The sequence below is a fragment of the Protopterus annectens genome, chromosome 12.part0 (genome assembly GCF_019279795.1).
Source record: "Protopterus annectens isolate FY-2018-M chromosome 12.part0, PAN1.0, whole genome shotgun sequence".
Lineage (NCBI taxonomy): Eukaryota > Metazoa > Chordata > Ceratodontiformes > Protopteridae > Protopterus > Protopterus annectens.
In genome coordinates, this window is record NC_056746.1 from 481,822,384 (window position 1) to 481,843,848 (window position 21,465).

The 21,465-nt window shown below is 37.3% G+C and overlaps 1 protein-coding gene across 4 annotated transcripts in view; it reads left to right on the forward strand.

Moving 5' to 3' along the window:
- Window positions 1-21,465, forward strand: part of LOC122816649 (IQ domain-containing protein E-like) — a 292,142-nt gene that overhangs the window by 65,133 nt on the left and 205,544 nt on the right. The gene's annotated exons all lie outside the window — the stretch shown is intronic.

The following is a 21,465-nucleotide window of genomic DNA, read 5'->3' on the forward strand; positions in this document are numbered from 1 at the left end:
TATAGAGAAAGGGATATGTTTTTCTAAAGGAGAATGCACTCAACAAAAAGAAGTGGTCACCTACCTGGGAGGGGAGTATTCCCTACATGTAGAATAACATATGATACCAAAACATGGTGGATGTGCCCTCTCTGGCCTAGAGGAGAGTCTGAGGTAAGGAAAAGCACATTAGAATATAATCAAAATATTTTGTTTTGTTTTGTAGAAGTGCATTTCTTTTCAGTTGTTATGTTTCTGTTTACTCACAGTTTCTAGTAAAATAATTTGGGGGCTTCATTTTTAAGCATTATATTTTATTAACCTGTTTTTTTTCTCTTGTGTATTGTTTCATACATATATTTGTTTATTTTTGTATTTATTACTTAAATACATCTGCATTACTTTATCTTTATTTTTGTATTTATTATTCATATTCATTTGTATTAGTTACTTTATCTTTCTCCCGGCCTACTGTCACAGACAGAGACCTTTGCCTGTGATACTAATGACTTAGGTATCAGAGGGCTGTTGGGAAAGGTGAATAAGACTGAGCTGCTAAACTTCATGTCTCCTAGTAAATGGGAAGAGAAGAGCTTGCCTTTTGAAAACCAGGGAGATTACAGCAACATGGCTGTTACAGGCAGGACTTTACCTGAGAATACAAGTACAGAACACAACATTTTCCATTCTTTAAATATTGTTTTTAGACTTCTTCAAACTTCATCTGAAAAAACAAAAGAAAGAAAAAAAAAAGAATACTCAAGGTAAAAAAACACCAGATAACGCAATAAAAAAATGAGTACTTTACTACAAGAGTGGTTGGGTTTGTAATAATATTCTTAAACAAAACTGAAACAAGCAAGCGACGCAAATAGTAGTTGAAAATTTTTCTTAAATAACAGACTCACATCTAACATGCTTAGAATAAGAAAGATACTCCATTATTCCAAGAAATTTCACTAAAACTTAAGTAACTACAGGTGGACCCATTCCCACTATGACTGTTAGTTTTCCGGTGTCTGATTTCAGACATTCAGTCATTAAGACTTGCAACATTTATCTAGGTTCAACAAGCAAATTCTATAGTTAGAGACTGAGGTTATTCTATCTCAGCTTGTTCAGTAACTCCTCCTCAAATTGTACTTTTATCTGGTCTTATCCCATAATAGTAGGTCATCAGTTGTATATTAGCAGCTCCAACAACCCCCTTGATTATCTGTGCTCTTCGAAGCACTGACACAATGCTAATTATATATCTAAGACATCTGTACCTTCCCATTGGTGAATTAAATGCATGCAGCTTGAAACATCGCGGAAAATACAAGGAACATGTTTAATGACTGGTTTGCCTCTATGACCTTTTAACCCTTTGGTTTATATATTAGTTGGGATATTTTGCATACAGTTTATGGATATCAAACTTGTTTTTAAAATTGTGTTTCCAAAGTAGGGGCAAACAAACTATTTATGGTTTACTGACAAGCACAGAAAAAAGGAGAAACATGGCATTTCCACAGCTAGTGAGGTTTGGATTTATTGGCCTGAATGAAACTGCAAAGACTGAAAATGCAAATAGTAAAAATTCATGGCCATTCAAAAAACTTGTACCTGAATCACTTAAGCTGTGATTTGCATCCAAGGGCCTCCACTATAGGAGGTTTAAGATATTATACAGTGTGCGCTCCAGTTTGGCTGTTTTTTCATTGCAGTTTTTACTGAAACATATATACATAACTTCCCCTTTCAACTTTTATTAGCCAAAATTCATGGTTTACATCAAGTACAAAAACACTTTGCTCCTGGAATAGCAGACACGACTTCCTCATTTGTACAAAATGGACAGTGCATTTTTTTCATCTTCAGGCTTGTTCGGGTCTTGGGATGTATACAGGCACACATAACCGCAACCATTTTGTTGGACCCATTCGATAGGCTCAATCTGTTTCTTAATCACACTAGTCCTCTCTGTGCATTTAACACCTGATGTCTGCCCTGTAAAGCTACTGTAATGTATCTTGGGGCAGGTACTCCAATTAACACTGTCTGAATATAGTAAACTCCTTGTAAACAGCCCAGGTCAGCAATTAAATCTTCATACTATTTCAATAAATTATCAGATAGAACACTTATGATCCAGAGTGTTACTCAGTGACAACACTGCAATCACTTTTCCCATACAAACTCTTTGACAGCTCAGAAGAGCCGGTGTAGATGGTAGTAAAATAACTTTGCATATAATAACTATAATGATAACTATGCTTACACTAGAAAAAAAAAACATTAACAGGTAAATATCAACCTACAAACATAAATATTTACTCTATGTTTGTCAACAGAGAGAGAGAAGGAAATGTAAGTCAGCAGTAAATCAATCTAAGGTAGAATAGTATTAGTCCAGATTCTACAAAATTCATTCATAACATAGTTAAGGACAAGTATAAATATTTAAATTTTAATAAGATGTAGGCCTCAAATAATGAAATCATCACTGAAATTGTACTACCCTACTCAGAAGCAAAAACTAAACTATATTTTCCAAATAAAAATAATATAACTGTCCCTAAAACAGAGGCTCAATTTCTGTCCGATAAGTAAGTGGGATAGCTGAAGATGACAGAATATTGGAAAATTGATATTTCACTAACTGCATTGGTAAGTTCTGTTTTTAACAAACGTTATTTGCTTAGGTAAATGTGTTTCAGTGGGTATATAGTTACAGATTTGTGTTTACTTATGTTATGTCTTGTCAGCAAAGTTTTTATGTTAACATAAGCGTGTGTGCATTTTATTTGCCTGTCATTAATTAAGGTTATTGGATATGGGGACGGGTAGCCCTAGAGGAGCGTGAGGCTTGAGACTTGACTATAATATGACAAAGTAGTAACCGTGCATAAAACCATGCATAATGTTTTTCTCAAATCATTTCAAAATGGGGCTACACTTAATAAGTAAGTGTTATTATTATTATAATACCTAGTGTGTATATTGCTGCAGCTTGAAAAGGGCTTCTGGATTTGCTTAAGTAATGAATAATGCAGTTAAGCTGTGCTTGTTGGCACAAAGACAATGTGACTGCTTCTGCCAGCAGTGAAATGGGTTTGAGAAGAGAAGGGGATTGATCTGCTTGTGGGATCAACTGGAGGAACAGTGGATGTTTTGGACTGGTAACTGACTCAATGGCAATTCACACATACTGTACAATGATTTATTTTTCAGTTATAGGAATCTGTTTAATTCATTTAACTTTGTTAAAATGATGAGAATTAATAGAGGTGCTAAACTATAACTCATGCTGCATAATATAGACTGAATTGATATACCAAGTAATTGTGTACAGAACTGTCTGTTTTAAGACAGTATATATAGTTCTCAGTCCTGTATGCCTAAATTTATTAATCAGTAATCAAAAGAAGATTTCACTTTAAGTTCTAAATATTGAGGATTTATAATTGGTAACCATTTGAAATATCAGAACCCACTAGAGAGATTCCTGAAACACGGAGACTGAATGGTCAAAAAACAGATTTACATGTACTAAGTCCAAGATGGCCATTTCAAGGAAAACTCCCTTTTCTCCAAGGTATGGCAATCGTGGGGTTGGTATATATAAGTTCAGGGGTGTGAGGGGCTTGCAGCTCTGAAAAAAAGAAGTTTAAAAGAGAAGAGCAATCTTTGAAATTTGCTCTTTTCCTGGGTTTTGTATCTTTTTTTCCGGTTTGTCTACATTCTGCATTTCAAGTGCTAACATTTCAGTAGGAAGCTTTTGCAATCACATTGGTATTATTGTTCAGCTGCAGCAGCACTGTTCAAATATTAATTATGCAATAGTAGTACCACAATTTATCTATATTATAAGGGATTATGATCAGTTCTCCACTCATAAACAGGCTGTTTGCCTTAGAAATGGGTGTCAAGAAATTCACTACAAGAATACAGCACAGCAAAGTTTCATTTAACTGAAATTAAGTGATCACACATAAATACTTCCGTGTTGGATGCTTCTTTAAGAAATCCTTTATAACCAGAGAAACTGGTAATTCACCTCCAAAAACAAATGGTTCTGCCACCAATTCCACTTAAAAACACTTGAAACTTGAAAACTTTAATAAAATATACAATGATAAGATAAAATAAAGTAAACACACTGGCTCATAAACCGGATAAGCGCTTTCTGTATAATACCTTTTTCAAATCCTAAATGTTTGCCAGGGAAACTTCTTCTTAAATACCTTCATTTCCTAGTGTTCACTCACTTAGATGCATTTAGTAACCATAGCAGCATACACACTCTTCTAATTATGTCATTTTGAGTGCTGAAGAGCTTTCCCTTTTAGTGCAGGTTTTAAAGGGACAAATGCATTCAAACCTGGTAACTGATCTGATTGCAAATTCATTATCCACTTCATCTCTTCAGTTTCTGTTCGGTTTACTAAATCCCCACCTCTTGGTGTTTCATGAAGCCTAGTTAGTGCCATGAACTTGAAAGAATGACTGCCATTTATACTAATACACATATAAAGTGCATTGCTGGTAACATTTTTCTTATGTCAGATAAGTGCTTTAGGATACGTTCCTTGAGCATTTGATTCGTTTTCCCTATGTAGTATGCCTTGCAGTGACTGCAGGTTGCCACATAGATAATGTTCTTACTCCGACAGTTTGCAAATCCTTCGAACTTATAGTTCCTTTTAGTCAGGGGATGTGAAAAAGTATTTGAGATGTTTATATGAGAGCATGCCTTACAACTTCCACATCTGAATGTACCAACTCTTCTGTTCATCTGAAACCTCCTGTCTTCAGAAATAGCTTCAGTTTCTGTTTTATAACAAAATAGTCTTTTTAAGTTTTTCCTTTTCTTAAAAGAAAAGCTGGGTTGATCTCCAACAATTTCCCTAATTTTGTTGTCAGATGTTAGCACTGGCCAAAATTTTCTGATGGTATTACGAATAGCAAAATTGTCAGTACTATAGTCAACTGCCTACTCAGATTGGACTTTACCTCCTTTCGCTTGATCTTAAGTATTTCACCTTGGTCCGAAAAATAGGGTCTTCCCCTCTAAGAGCATAGTTATAAGGTAGTTGCTTCATTGGTCTGTGTCTCTTTGACTTTGTATCCTCTCTTATTAAAGTCATTGATAAGTTTAATTTGCTCCTCTCTATAATCTTCATCCCTCGTGCAGAGCTTGGACACTCGAGTTAGGTGGTTAGTCACTATGTTGTCAGGAACATGCCTGGGATGCATGCTAATATTGTGTAGTAAATGATTGTGCCATACTGGTAATTCAGTGCTAAAGTTCCTTATTGATTAAGGGATGTTGTACCACATCTTTGGTTGTGAGATGCCACAAGCTTTGCTAGAGATTTGAAGTTTCTGGTGGAGGAGTGTTTAATGACAGGATGGAAGAATCTGCCGAGTTAATGGATTTGCTTTGTCATCCAGTTGAAAGTGAGTGAGCAGAGGCAGGGCCCAATGATTTCTGTGCATTAGGATGATAGCAGGAATACTGTCCTGATCGTAGTGTGGAGTTTATCAAGATCAGTTAGCATATTGCACTTTCTAAAGTAGTTTAGAGAAAATTGATAAATGTTGATTGATGTTTACTGATACATTATGAAAGTTTTACATTTGTATGAAGATAATTGTTCCAAACATCGCATCATTATGATGAGTTTATTGTATATGAAAGATGAATTCATTTTTCTTGGTTGTGCACAGATTCGGAACTGGTTATGCAAACTTTTGAAGGAGTGTGGGAAGCTTTGTCCTCTGCGAAAAAGTAGTTTGTAAATTAGAATGATAGTTCAGATCTTTGGCTGAGATTATAATTGCAGGAATATACCTTGGAGGTTTTTGTTAATGCAGTCAGATGGCAGTCCAGCATAAGAAATAATATTCTTCCAGTTATTTTCAAGATCACTTTCTGCTACTGAGTCAGTAATAGTTGAATACTTCATCGTATCCTGGCTCTCTTCTGTTAACAGTGAAGGAATGCTTGTGCATACATTCCCACCAGAAAAGAGAGAAATAGGAATACATTTCAAGACTCCAAATAATTACAAAGTTTCTGGCACATTATCCACTAAGGTGAATAACTTAAGGCATTTCATTTATCTACACACTCTGTTATCAAACTCAAGTGAAATAGAAACCTCGACTTAAATTTGTTTATAATGAAAAGGTGCTTAGGCAAAGTTAATTAAAAATGTATTAATCATTCTGTAGGATATGTGTGTGCCAGAAAAACAGATTAGGTGGAGAAAAAAACATATCCCATGATTTAACAAAGCAATCAAAGATCTGTTGGCTAAAAGGGATGTATCGAGGAAGATGTGCAAGAAAATTATAGTGGAATATCATAAGATCAGTATATTACTATATGGAATTACTGACAGGCACAGATAAAACAAGAAAGAAAGAATGTCACATCTCTGCAAATTCTGGGCCTAAATATCTGGCAAAATTATGGAAGACAGTAATATGCTAGGCAAAGGAGCTTATAATAATTACCCTTTTGCTTGTAATACTTACCTGGATACAGCCATGACCTCCAGGGATTATCTCCACCACTAAATAATGAAGTAAATAACCAAGAGCTGCAATATATAATTTTAATTGAACAAATTTTATTCACTATATATGCTATAATGTAATTTTATATCTTATCTTAGATTATAAATTAAAACAGAAAAAGGAGGGTTTAAAATACAGACGACAAACAAGAAAGTATAACACCCATCACCAAAGATTAAATATCATCAGTGTTCTCACATAGCACACTTTAATACCATTTTTATTTTATCTTGCCCCATTGGCATGTAATATAGTCACAGTAAAGGGTTTTCCAATTGAATAAGGGAAAGGCAGGCATTGGTGAAGCCTTCCATTTTGTTACTATATACAACTTTTGGCTACCATTTTAAATGCAATTATTTTGTATTGATCTAATATATCTCTAAGAAGATAACTAGTGAGAAAGGAATGTGAACTTCTGTTAATACATGTTTAATTTCTCTACTTATGGGCATTTTAACCAACAGTGTATCAAAACAGCTGTTTTATACTGACTATCAAGCTGCATCCACTTTATATTTCTTAAGTTTGCGTCTTTCGGCTTTTCCCGGTTAGGGGTCGCCACAGCGGAACTCCGGTCCGATAATGATTGGCAGTTGATTTTTTACGTCCTGGCTTGCCAGGCCTGACGCACAACCTTTAACGAAGGTACGCCCATTCACGCATGTCTCCACACAGAAGATGCTCTAGTTGAGAATCGAACCGGACAGCATCTTACTGTGAGGCAACAACGCTACCGCAGCACCACCACCGCAGGTACTTTATATTTCTTAAGTAATAGTCTAAAAGGAGGGTAACAAATGCCATTCATAATTTTATACTGGACTGAGGCATTATAAGAAGATATGGATGGATGGATGTTTAACTTAGGAAAATTAATTATAAACACCTTTAACCAGATTGAAATGAATGTTGCAATGCAGTTTTCCATTTTTCTTTCCTTGAAAATATCATATCAACATTCAAATTTAATAATGTTTGTTAAACCATAGAAACCTGTTAGTTTCTAAGAATGTTTGAAATAAAATGATGTATAAAGGTTCAAAATTTTCTGAAATAAATGAGCCAGAAATGTTGAATTATTAAATTTTGACCTAACATATTTAAGTAAAGGCATTGTTTTTCCTTGCAGTTTATTAAACTTAAAAATAGGAACAATTTATAATTTATTTCTCTCCCATAGTATAAAGAAACATTTGAATAAGAATTTAGCATGTGAAAGATAGCTTAATGTGGTTGCACAATAAAACAGTTGTTTTTCACAAATAAAGCACAAACAGTCAGAATCTTGGATATGACTAAATACCTCTTATTGCCTCATACACTAAATCATTATTATATTAGAACTTTAATCTATTTAAAACAAATTCATATATAATATATAAGTCGCCATTAGCAAAGTTCAACCCACGTGTGTTATAAGGGGCTGCTAAAACAGACCATGGAATTCTTGGTAATCTCCCTTTCCAAAAATGTTATTAATCTTCAGATTCACAAATTCTGCAATGAATATAGAACAAGTGGCAAAATAAACAGTTTAGTTATATTCACCAAACCTGTTAAGGAAAAAGAAGAAAATATCCTGCTATATTTCATTAATATAGTTTTAATTATTGACAGGTAATTATTAAGTAAGTAGGATACTGTCATTTCCAACTGTATCATATAAATAATTCTGAGAATTTATCAATGATATGTATTGATCCATGAACAAAATTATCTCTGTATGTTGTAGAAAGCAGTGTATTCTGATTTTTTTAATAATTAATCATATATCTTAAAATCTCTTGAACTTGTGTGAAAATATAGTGACTGAGATTCAGAAAGGGCTTCCATGAGCAATAAACCCTAACAAAGGTGGAAAATAGCTGGCATTTACTGTTTCATCTTCAGAAACAGGCCCACCATGGTGATTATTCAGTGCCTCCATGGTGGTGCTATATGTTAATGAGGCATTCTGGGTGAGCAGCCTATGCTTATTAGTCATGTGCTGATCCCTGGAACTGCCTCCATGTAGGATAGTTATGCAGCCAAATGATCCAGAGAATCACTTGACTGTGTAAATTATCATGGGACATGTCAATGAACATAGCCAAAATTCTGCTTTCTCCCAGTGTAATCAGTGGATGAGACCACATAAAAGTTAAGAACAGATAAATGTTTGTGGAGTGGTAGTGATGGGGGATGAGAGAGAGAGAGAGAGAGAGTGTGTGTGTGTGTGTGTGTGTGTGTGTGTGTGTGTGTGTGTGTGTGTGTGTGTGTGTGTGTGTGTGTGTGTGTGTGTGTGTGTGTGTGTGTGTGTGTGTGTGTGCGTGTCTCTAAGGGTATAAGTGGTCCCTGGTGAGTGTGTTTGACTGGGTGGCTGTTGTTGGGGAGTTAGTCATGGGGATGATTATAGAAGGGTGTGTGTGTGTGTGTGTGTGTGTGTGTGTGTGTGTGTGTGTGTGTGTGTGTGTGTGTGTGTGTGTGTGTTTGTTTGTTTAATTGACTGAGTGTATTCATGAGTGTGATCAGGTAGGGAGTGTTTCATGTACAATTAGTGTTTTTGAGTGTGTTGGGGGGTGGCTGCTATACCTCTTAACTCCCCTAAGACTAACAAACAAATCCTGTAATACAGTGGAGTGGCATTAGATAGAAAGGACACTTTTTTAAATATTACTCTAATTCACTTAGAAATTTAATAGAACAGCAGGTTTTGCATCATAATGCATTTTCTGAACAGTAAGAAGTACAAAACTCTTATAATGTCTGCCATTACTGACTAACTGTAATCATCCATGATTTACAAGGTACAGGGCAAAATCAGGGAAGTTCTGTAAAGTCAGGGACAGTTGAGAGGTATGAGTGTGTGTGTGTGTGTGTGTGTGTGTGTGTGTGTGTGTGTGTGTGTGTGTGTGTGTGTGTGTGTGTGTGTGTGTGTGTTTGAATGTGCATATGTGTGTGGCAGAGTGAATGGGGGTCCCTGTGCCAATGAGATGCATGGACCACCAGTGGTGATTACCACAGCAGAGTACTGGTTAGTGCTAGAAGTAACACAAAGTGGTTCAGAAATGTGCAAGATAATCAATAATACGGTCATTCCTAATTGTAGCTAATCATGTCTCTGAATCACATTTCCCACTTTCACATAAACTACCGTATTTGGCCGCAGAACTTTATGTGAACATAGGAAAAGTTCTCAGAATCTCAGTGGCTGTATTTTCTGCTACTCTGTTAGTTTTGTAATAAATACTAGGTTGTCTGCATAACTGATTGCAAACAATGCAAATTAATTATTTTGCCTCCTGAAATTGAAGTCTGCAAAATACAAAGCTGAGGATTTATTACAGTAACAAAAAGAGTAGCTGAAAATTAGCAACTTTGGTATATCCCAGATGCAGAACAATATAAAGTTTGTATTAATTGTATTAGCTATGAAAATTAATAATATTGTAAAACCTGACATTAGTAGTAACTTCAGTATACTTGAGCAATCTACATGAGTTTTTAAAGGTTCCAAATGAAGAATTCCCATTTGTAAATACTTATTGGCATATTAAAGTGACCTAGTTGGAAAAATCTAAATTGTGCCAAAATTAATGTACAAGCTAAGTAATCTGTGATCAATTTAACTAAAATTTTGTAGCCAAAACTGAGCATGGAAATAGGCCTAAGCAATCAAATGACAATTTTAGCTAATTCCAGAGTTTCCGGTAGATTACATTTCAGAACTATAGTAAACTGGGATAACCAAACTAGATACGGATTTAGCTCTTCACTAAATGTTTAAATGTTTTATAAAATTCTTAGAATTCTGATATGAGCCATCTCTCATGTGCCCTTTTTTCTTCAGAAAAAATAACACATTTAATATTCTGGAAAAATATCATTGTCTGTCTCTGGAGATGTATAATGGTATATATTACTATACAGTCTTGAAGTGCAGATGATTTTACTTATCCGTTCTTTGCTATAAATTTCTTTAAAATAACTAACTATAGTTTAATGTATTGAGATGTAGCTTCTGTTGTATTTCGCCTTTGCAATTTTATAAGTTAAATACTGTACTATGAAAACTAGTACCATGGTACTGAGTTGCCAAAATCGTGCTGTTTATTGTTATGTATACATTTATATTTTTATATTTAGTTGTATGTATTTTATCAAATTCTTGAGTAACCAATTTAGTTTTCAAGTAATTTCTCTTTACATAATCGCATATGGTTTATGGTTATTTAAAATGTATTGTCACACTTTAATGGTGCATCATGGCATCTAGTGAATTGTCACAATACATCATTCCCTATTCCTTTCTTATTTATTTGTGTTATGTTTTTAATAAAAAGCTTAGTAAACATTTCATTCAAATCATAGCCCAAATACATTTAGTGTTTCCCTTGGTCACATCACCTTAGAGATCTTCCACTGAGTTTAATGGATACATTTTTGTGCCAGTGCAGATGTGTCTATTAAGTCTATAGATGTAGTTCATGTTTTCTCTGAATTGAAGTCAGTGAAAGTTATAGATCATTTGTCACCTTCAGTGGCATCAGCACAGGAACAACAAATATATCAAGTACCCTTTCAGTAAATAGAAGAGGGAAAATGTTCTGTAGTCAGGCAAAAATGGTAATTTGCACTTTATGTGATACATGCTTACTTATTTGCATTTGTTTATTGGGAAAGGCCACTGGGCCGAAGTGTGCCCGTTTTCATTGGAGGCTTGGGGAGGAAAGCTCCACATCAACACATACATACAATAGAAAAATAAATACACAGTCACAGTTAAACAAAGTAATGGTTCAATACATTACTTAGAGTACAAAAAGGTATGTAGATCCAGTTGAGCAAAAGTAGCAGCTAATTATTAGCAACTAAATTAATTACAGTACAATATAAGAGAGAGAATTAAATGTACATATAAGATATCACAGTTAGGTATCTGAGAAAAAATGTCAGTAACTTAATATTCTTACTACATCACTAGAACTTAACACTAATCAAGATTTGTTCTGTGGGATGTATCATAAAAAATAAGGTATGAGAGGACAAGTCAATCATATAAGTCAGTAGTACAACTTAGGAGTGCATGTCCAGTACAGTATTGTCATCAGGTAAGTATATCAATAATGTAGGCCTAGATGATTGTTCTTATGATATTCATATTAGTGGGTAGAAAGATTAGATTGAAAGGGGGAAGTCAGTGATGGTGAAAGTAGTTACGAGTTTGGGGAATCTGGTTTTGATTGAGAATGGGGTGTGCAAAAACATAAGTACTTGCATTTGACAATACACTTTAATTAATTTGATCACCTAATACTGAAATTTAATTGTATAATGATCTTTTCCTAAGTATAACAGATGATGTCATGAAATTAAAATTCACAGCTTTAAAGATACCCCACTGAAATCTGTATGATGTTGCCATATTTTCATTATTCCAATGTTGTCTAATTGTCTTCCGTATAGATTCACACAAATCAGAAATATTTATTATTTTGATTTGAGCAATCTGTTCTATAAGATACTCCTCAGTGATCTGAATATAGACAATAAATATTATAGCTACTATTACACAGTTGTATTAAATCAGGTGATACCACATAAACAATAAACACAAGAACTTAACTTAGAAATATGTGTGCACATTCCTCTAGGTGTGTGTGTGTGTGTGTGTGTGTGTGTGTGTGTGTGTGTGTGTGTGTGTGTGTGTGTGTGTGTGTGTGTGTGTGTGTGTGTGTGTGTGTGTGTGTGTGTGTGTGTGTGTGTGTGTGTGTGTGTGTGTGTGTGTGTGTGTGTGTGTGTGTGTGTGTGTGATTTGTAGTAGTAACTTTCCCTGCTTGATCTGATATGACTGCTTAGATAATGCACAGAATTTATTCAACGTACTTTACATTTAATACTGCATTCCAGCCCCCACCTAGAACAACAGATACATTACCCAATTATTGTAAATCATCATGTATATTTATCAAAAAGATTCATACTCTGTAAAAGGAGGACATACAAATCCAGCTGTCACTTTCAAATTACAACATACTAAGGAAACCAAACACCCTGCCCTGTAACCCCTAACATTTATCATCTATTTCTAGATTGTAGTGACATGCAATGTTTATTGTAGTCAGTACACCAACTGAGTTGTTTTCCAGAATTACTGAACATATCTTTGATTTAGGCATGTTTGTTCTTAAGCATTTCCCATTGTATATTGTCAAAATGTGTTTTGTAATTAAATAAAATGTTCAGGTCTGCTATCTAAATGACTGAATATATAGTTATAGTGTACTCTTCTTTACTATCCAGACTAAATATGTTCAGATTTCTCATGTATTCCAACTAATGGTAACATATGCTTATTAAATAAAGTAAAACACATACCTGATATTTTGCAAGATGATATTTTATTTATAAGTCTTGGTTTTATAAAAAGAAAAGTAGAAAGAACTAATAGCATCAAACCTTAAAAATGAAAAAAAAAAAAAAAACACATGGAAGTGATGCTAAGGAGAAAATGTAAAAGTAAAGGGGTGAAGCATGCAAAGAGTTCAAGTTCCACAAAGTCTTCCTCGCAGAAACAACATTCATTTATTTGAGGGGCAAGCAGGATATTCAGTGTTTGCAGGATGTGGAATGTATTATGCACAATGCAGTTAATGCATGTCTGTCTTCATTCTCAGTGACAAAAATCAATGGAATTCCCCTCCATCCGTCCATCCACAACCCTTTTTTCCTATTTTTGCACATGGGGTCAGGGTATCACTTCAGCAATGACAATCATCTAGAGCCAATTTAGCCAGAAACTTAAAGGGTGAGCAAATGATTTTCTGCAAAAACAGAACTTTTTGCATCATTAAAATGAATAGATCTGTTTCAGATAGCGATGTTTAAAATGACATCTCTATATTTAGATCTTATAAAGTTCAATTACTGGATAAGATTCTTCTGACTGTTCAGATGTCACAGGATATTGTACAAAGATGAAATGAAATGTATCCAATTGAAGCAAGTGAAAATCTTCTAAATATCAGGTAGATAAGTGTTCTTAAGAACTGCTTGTAGAATGACTTCAAGACATACCTTTATCCCAGGATTTAGATGTACCTAATAGGTGAAGATTTTATTTGTCTGACTCTACTGTCAACATCCAATAACTTGGTATCGCTAACAACATGGGATTTTTCTAAAGGTAAATTTGCTGTGTTTATATCACGTTATTAAAAGATGAAAATATCGAACGCTATTTCATCGGCCCCAAAACATCTAAACATGAAAATATCGAACATTCAGAACAGCAAATTTTTTCCCATGGAAAAAATTTGCTGCTCAGAAACACATACACATAACACAAGCATATCAAACAAACAGCAACCACACACACATACACTTAAATTCCTACAACTAACACTACACTAAACTAAACATACACTACTATCTACCCACTTACCTTAACCCTAACCCTGAGGTCTGTCACTATCGCACACTCAACTAACCCTCGCCCTAACCCTAACTCACTTAAACTGCCCCTAACCCTAAAGTCTGTCACTATCGCACACATGCCTAACCCGTGCCCTAACCCTAACTCATTTAACCCGCCCCTAACCCTAACATACAAACAATCGCACACTTATCTGAACCCAACCCGTAACGTTCCACCACAGCATTAAGAATAGCAAAGCCACAGAAACAGCCAACCGAATTCTTTCCCGAGGAAAGACTTCGCTGTTCTGCAGCTTCGCTATTCTTCAGTAATATTTCACCTGCTTTTATTAGAAAGGTTGCACCATTTCTTGTGTTGCCACTAACTCTATGATTACTTATTTGAGTGCTCTGTACCACAAAAACAGAAGCAGAAGGGAAGTAATTGTCTAAAGGCCAGTAGTTATGCAACCCATAAGCATAAAGCAGACCATTTTCTAAAACTATTGAAAATCTGGTTCGTCAACAATTAACCAGAATTAAGACTCTAGCCTACCTCAGATAGAACATGTTTTTTGAGCAGTTCACTGTACAACCATGGCCACTGTAGTGTTGTTTATTAGATGGTAGGGGTGATCTTTTCTTTTCCAAGGCATTTAATCTGGTTGAACATATGCTACTTTTGAAAAGACTGGTAGTACTAGGATTCTTCAAAGACCTGATCTGATTTAGAAGCTAGATCCCATTAGTGTTGTGCTGAAAACATAGAGGCTTTTAGGTGTGGGCAACCACACTGATGGTGGATGACAAAGAGGGGCTAATTAAATCAAACCCACACTAACATGTCCCAAATGATGCCGAGGTAGAGGCTAACATGTATTTAGTCAAAATTAAGGAGGAGGCACAGATAAGCCATAACTCATCTGCCAGCAGTGTACAGGGGTACTCAGCTTCAACCTTCAGTGAATCTGTCCAATATGTACCTTCAAATGGACCCTAAGCCAAATAATCTCCATACTTTGGAAAGGATGATGGTGGCAAAAGGAAGATGTGCCCTAGTCTTAATGGCATTATTAATGATGACATGCCCCTAAAGAGTTCAGCAGTGAAATTGTTCTGCATTACAGAAGAGGAAGAGAGAAGGTGATACCCAAGGGTGACAACCTAAGAGTAATGTTGGGTTTGTATAACAGTGAATACCAGGTGATGGAAAGCACCTTTCCAGTTTGGGCTGACAAAGGTGTATATGCTTCATTTGAAGGTCAGAACCACAAACAGTACCTGTTATGCACTGTTCCTGTATGCCTTCATGGACTGCCATAACCGCCAACTGTACTTGCTGCTGTTTACTACCCTGCAAGACATGGCAACTGAACAGAGGCTACAGCTAGCACAGCATTGCATTACCCAGGATTTTGAAAGGGCATCCTATAATGAAACAGCATGTTACATTCCACCTACCAACATAGCAGAATATATTTTTTAGGTACCTGGGTACTCTGGAGATGCTGTCAACATCTGAGACATAAACTGGAATATGCAGTATGACCAGAATTTCATCTAGGGGTAAAACAGTTGCTGGTACTTATGTTCCCTTCCTTCAGACATCAGACATGCCTTCCAAGATATCAGGATCTGCATCCTTCATACCAGATAGCTGCAGTTACCTAGTACAGTGGTTTAATGACATCTAAAGGATAGCTAAACCTTTATGATAATCACTGTCAATATGAATTGAGCATTACTACTCATCTGAAAATTCTGATATACATATGACCTTATTATGGAGAGCCTCCCCCAGATCCCAGACAGCATTAAAGTTGCCATAGGTAGGTACTAGGCTATTGGCCCTAGGGCCTATATAAGCCTAGCCAAATGGTACCCTGGCTTTTGCCACCCAAGAAAATGATTTTCCTGTGCCCCTGTCAAGCAGAGCCACAGAAGTGATCCCCGGGGTGAATTTCCTATCTCCCATCCAATCATCAAGATTTTTCTTGAAGAGTGCTAATGGGGAGCTTTGTTTGATATAGATAGGTAGTTTGTTCCAGAGTATGGGAAGTCTCTGGGACAGGGATCTATCCCTCCAGCATGTTCTGTTTATTGTGGTGACAATGTTTAAGTCCCTAGAGTGTGTAACTTGGAGGGATTGGGATTTCTTTATGTGGAGCATGTCCAACAGCTATGGGTATGACATAGCTTTGTATGTTAGGCAGAGATCACCTCTGAGTAGGCAATATGCGACAGAGTAAAGCTGGAGTTTTTTGAGACGGTCTGCGTAGGGCATCTGTTTGAGACCGGTAATCCTCTTTGTGAGGTATTTCTGTGGCCTTTCCAGTTGTTGTAGATGTCTTGTGGGGTACATACCAAAAGTGGTGTTGTACTCTATAATGGGTCTAATGAGTGATGAGTAGAGGGGAACAATGACCTCTTTTTTCCTGGATGAGAAACCTTTTGTGATGAGGTGTGCCACGTAGAAGGATTTCCTGACTACTGTGATGATGTGATTATCAAAGGAGAGACTACTGTCCACCTGTGTCCCAAGGTCTCTTATCACACTTTCGGTGTTAAGTAGACTACCACCTATGTGGTAGTTCATGGGTACAGAGTTTTTACCAAAAGAGATGACAATGCACTTTTTGGCATTGAGTTTGAGGCCATGGCTTTGACACCAGGCATCTGTCTCAGTGAGGCCCTTTTGTAGGATGTCCACATCATTAGGTGTTTTGATTATGGCTCCTAGTTTGCAGTCATCTGCGAACTTTGTTAGCCAAAGACCTTCTGTGTTAGCCTGTACTTCAAAGAAGTAGATACCAAACAGGAGAGGACCTAGGACTGAACCCTGTGGTACACCACTTGTCACTGGTCTGAAGTTGGATTTAGAGTCTGCTACTTTCACAGTGTGGGTTCTGCCAGTGAGCCAGTTGGCAACCTATCTTGTGACATAGGGATTTATACCTAGTTTAGTGAGTTTGTTTATAATTCCAGATTGGGGGATGGTGTTGAAAGCCTTGGTGAGATCCAGATAGGCTGTGTGTACCACCTTACCCTCATCTACGGCTTTGGTGACCGCTTCAAAGTCTATCAGGTTTAGGAGACATGATCTGCCTTTTACAAACCCGAACTGGGTAGGGTCCAGAGTTTGGAGATTACCAATGTCATTGTTTATAAGTTCCATGATGATATGCTCCATAGCCTTGCAGAGGCAACCACCACTGCCACTGATAACATCTTCATGATAGGTCTGTTTTTTTGCCTGAGCTATTGTAAATTGTTGATGGTGGGGGAGGGGGGGAAAGTGGACATCATGAAGAAGCAGACTACCAGGTTTTCTACCCAGAAGGAAGTGGAACCTTCAGAGTGAGTAGGTATAGAACATTGTGGCTGCAGTGGAAAGTTAATACCACCCAGGGATATGTGTACGTCTGTACATGCCAGTTATAGATCTAGAATGCTGCCCATGCATTGACAGTTGTGCTTTCTGGTATGTCACTGAGTTTGTGTTTTGCATATTTTTATTTGGGGTGGAGAGTGCTTTATGTGTGAGCAACAAAAACTTTTTTTCATTTTCAAGCTTTTGATGCAACTCTTATCTTGTTGCCCCTGTGACTCCTGGTAGTGCATAATTTGTTACTGTTTTGCCCTTTTGCCACAATGTTATCCTGCTGTATCTGTTTGTTAGGTCAATTATGTGTCACTGCAGATTCATGCACATTGCCACACTACAACCTTCCTTTCAGTCTATTTACTGTTGCTTCTGACCCCTTTTTGGGTGACCACATTGTTGCTATCCACTGTTCATCTGTGTTATTGCCATGGCTGTCCATGGCAACATTGCCCTATGTCCTTCTGCCATTCACTTAATTTCCTGTCTTACTTAGCAAATGTTCTGTCTCCTTTAATTTTCCTGCCTATGATCTGTGCACTGCACATGCACAAAATTGTTTATGTCCTGTTCTTTCACAACCCTATGAACCCTTTGAACTCTCCTGGATTCAATTCTCAGCACATGTACACAATTGGGTCTTGTGCCCTGGAGTTAAATTTTACTGTGATCCCTGGAAATGCCATTATGAACTGCAATGATGTATGCAATTGCTGGGAAGCTACAATGCTTTAAGCAGCTGTGTGCAAGGTGATGGAATGAGTTTGAGCTATTAATATTTGTTTTAAAGCAAACTGAAGACATAAATTAAAACCCATACAACATTTCTAGTCAGGCCTTAGATCCGTTGGAAATTTCACTGCCAGTTTTCCACTTTTTAAGAAAAGGAGTTGCTTTGGTTGGCAGATCCATATATATATATATATATATATATATTTTTTATCTGGGATCCCTCTTTCCAGTAAAGCACCACAGAAGACTCTTCCTGCTATACACAGGGGCACATTCCAAGACTTTCTCCATCCACAATGCATGGGCTTCCCAGGAAGGGCACTTTCACAGCCACTTAAAAGAAATAAGAATGACTTCCAAAGCTCTAGTATCTTTCCAAATAAATTTTACACCAAAACTTGTTCAGAGTAATTCAGAGAACACTAGTATGTTGTGCCAACAGACAATGAGCTCAGATTCATACTGGATTTGCAGATGGGTGATCCAGTAAGCACAGTCTGTTTCTAGTGGCAGTCCATCTTCTAAACCAGTGGACTTGACTAGCAGACTCTCTCTCATGAGATATGTGTACATCACACATTACCGGCCACTGAAGAAGACAGTGTTTCAGTAGATTGTGTCCCTCTGGGAACAGGCAGACTAAATCTTTTTGCCACTCATCTCATTAAGTCCCGAGGTCCTCTTCCTTTGCTCATGATCTAAATCATGGAAATTGGATATTTTCTCCTTTCTTTGGACTGAAGAACTGATGCATTCCTTTTCCTCATGTCTTTTAATTCAGGAAGTGGGACAAACAGGACAAGATGAGTTGACCTACATTTTCTGTACCACTGTAGCTCAGCTGTTGTCGGGGTCTACAATATCCAGTAACAAAAGACGTTCTTGTCAATGGGAAAAGAAGTATTATCATCATCTTTGTCATCAATCCCCTTTTTCCCAGTTTCTAAATAGGGTCAGGTTTGATGTCATCTGTTACCATCTCTCTTGATTTACTGCTGCTCTAGTTTCTTCTCTGACACTCATTCCTTACTGTCACAGGTCTTCTCTCATAGAATCTGTCCATCTATTTACTGGATGCCCTCGTTTCTTCTTGCCTTCCTCCTGTCTGTCCAAATCTGCTTCACCAATTCATCTTCTGCTTTCTTGTACATGTGCCCGAGACACTGTAATCTGTTGTCTTTGACCTTCTATGCAACTGGAACTACTTTGGCTTCTGCTCTGATGTCCTCATTTCTTCATCTGTCACACAGTGTGCATCCTGTTACCTGTCTCAGGCACTTTGTCTCCATCACCTCTAGCTTTCTCAACTGCTCTGCCTTTACTGCCCAGGTTTCTGTACCATACAGTAGTACTGGTCACACTACTGTTTTGTACTGTCAGTTTCTGTATCATTTTTCTATCACACACTACCCCTGACACTCTGTGCCAGTTGGCGGCATCCCCTCTTGATTCTAGCTTTGACCTACTCATTTAGACTTCCCTTTTCCTCAAATACCCCTCTCAGATACTTGAAGCTATTAACCTTTTCTGCTGTCTTCCATTTTAACTCGTCTCAGTTTCTTCTGATTTCCCCCATTTGTCACTATTACAACTATCTTATCTGTACTCATTTTCATCCCATGACATTTCACTTTTGCATTCCACACCCCTATCTTTTGCTGAAGCTCTTGCTCAGAGCCTGTCTGTAATACCACATCATCTGTATACAGCAACTTTGTTTGCCAATGTAGTCCATCACCAGTATGAACAGCAGTGGACTCGGAGCTGAACCCTGATGCACACCCACTCCCACTGGGAATCCTCTGTGAGACTGAACACTGTTTCTACTTGAGGCATTAGGTCCTACTACATAGCCACCACTATGAGCATCTATCAATTTTTCTGGGACTTCGAACCTCCTTGGGACTGTCTTAAATCAGCTTTCTTGAGACCTTTTCATATGCTTTCTCCAAGTCTAGGAATGCCCAGTTGGACTCATTTCTAGCTCCTTCTCAATGATCTGTCTCACTACAAACATTGGATTTGAACTGATCATCTCCAATGTTATTTTCTGCTACTCTATATATTTGTCTATCAATAACCCTCTCCAGAACTTTCAGGCAGTGTGACAGTAGTTTGATACCTCTATACTGCTCACAGTTGTAAATGTCCCCTTAGTTCTTGTACACTGACAGTAGTATGCTCATTCCCAAGATATCTGGTTTACACCTCTATCTCCATACTGCTGTGAGTACCCTCTGGAGCCATTTCTCCCCTATCTAGCCCAACACCTTGATCATATCTGCTGTAACCTTATCTAAGTCTGCTTCTTTCCCTGACTTAATTTTCCTTAGTGCTGTTCTTACGTCTTCTTGAATAGACTGTTCTTTCATGATAGGCTATGTCTGGGGCAGTACAGCGCCTGTGGGATTTTTTTTTATTCAGATGCTGCTGGAAATACCCCTTCCATCTGCCTTTGATGTCCTGTGGACTGGCGAACAGGTTGTTATTGGCATTCCTTATGAAGGGTTTCTGACTCTCTTCTTTATCTTTCTGTATCTGCCTTGCAACCTAATGGAGTTTCCTTGTGCCATCTACTGAGCCACTTTCCAGAAGCTGGTAAAGTGGGATTGCTGCCTTGTTCTTTGCTGTTGCAACTCCTGTCTTAGCCTCTTTGTTAGCCACACAGTATTCCTTCTTAGCCTGGTCCATCTTTTCTGTCTCCCACCTTTTCCTGCACTCCTTCTTTCTTTTGATGACTTCCTGGATATCTGCATTCCACCATCAGTGTTCCTTATGTACCCTATTTCCATACCTGACTCAGCTGCATAGCTGTTCTATTGTCCTTGTACATGGTGTTTTGAGGAGCTGCCATTCTTCTTCAGCTGCACCTATTTCATCTTCTTCCTGAGGTGCTGGAGCACTGAGTAATACCTTGAACTCCTGTGCTTTCACTCAAGTCAATTTCCGGGTCTTCAGTCTAGTCTCTGTTAACTTTAGAACCTTCTCTGACCACTGCTTGCAGCTGATTGTGGCAATCAGTTGTTTATTGTGGAGGACAACTGTTTCACTGGAGATGACTTTGCAATCATGGATTCTACCCAAGTGACCTTTCCTCACCAGGAGGAAGTCTACCTGAGTTGCATGTTGGCCACTATTTTATGTGATCTTGTGGCTGTCTCTCTCGTTGAACGATGTGTTGGCCACTATCAAGCCATTTGCCAGACAAAAGTCTAGAATGGCCTCTCCTTCTTTACTCCTGTTGCACTACCCATGTGGACCCAGGCAGTCCTCATATCTTGTTCTGTCTGTCCCAATGTGTGTGTGTTCAGGTCACCCATTATCAACACTAATTCCTGTTGTCCTACTTTATCTAGTAGGTCCTGCAGCTGCTGTCTGAATACACTTTTTTCTTCACTATCACA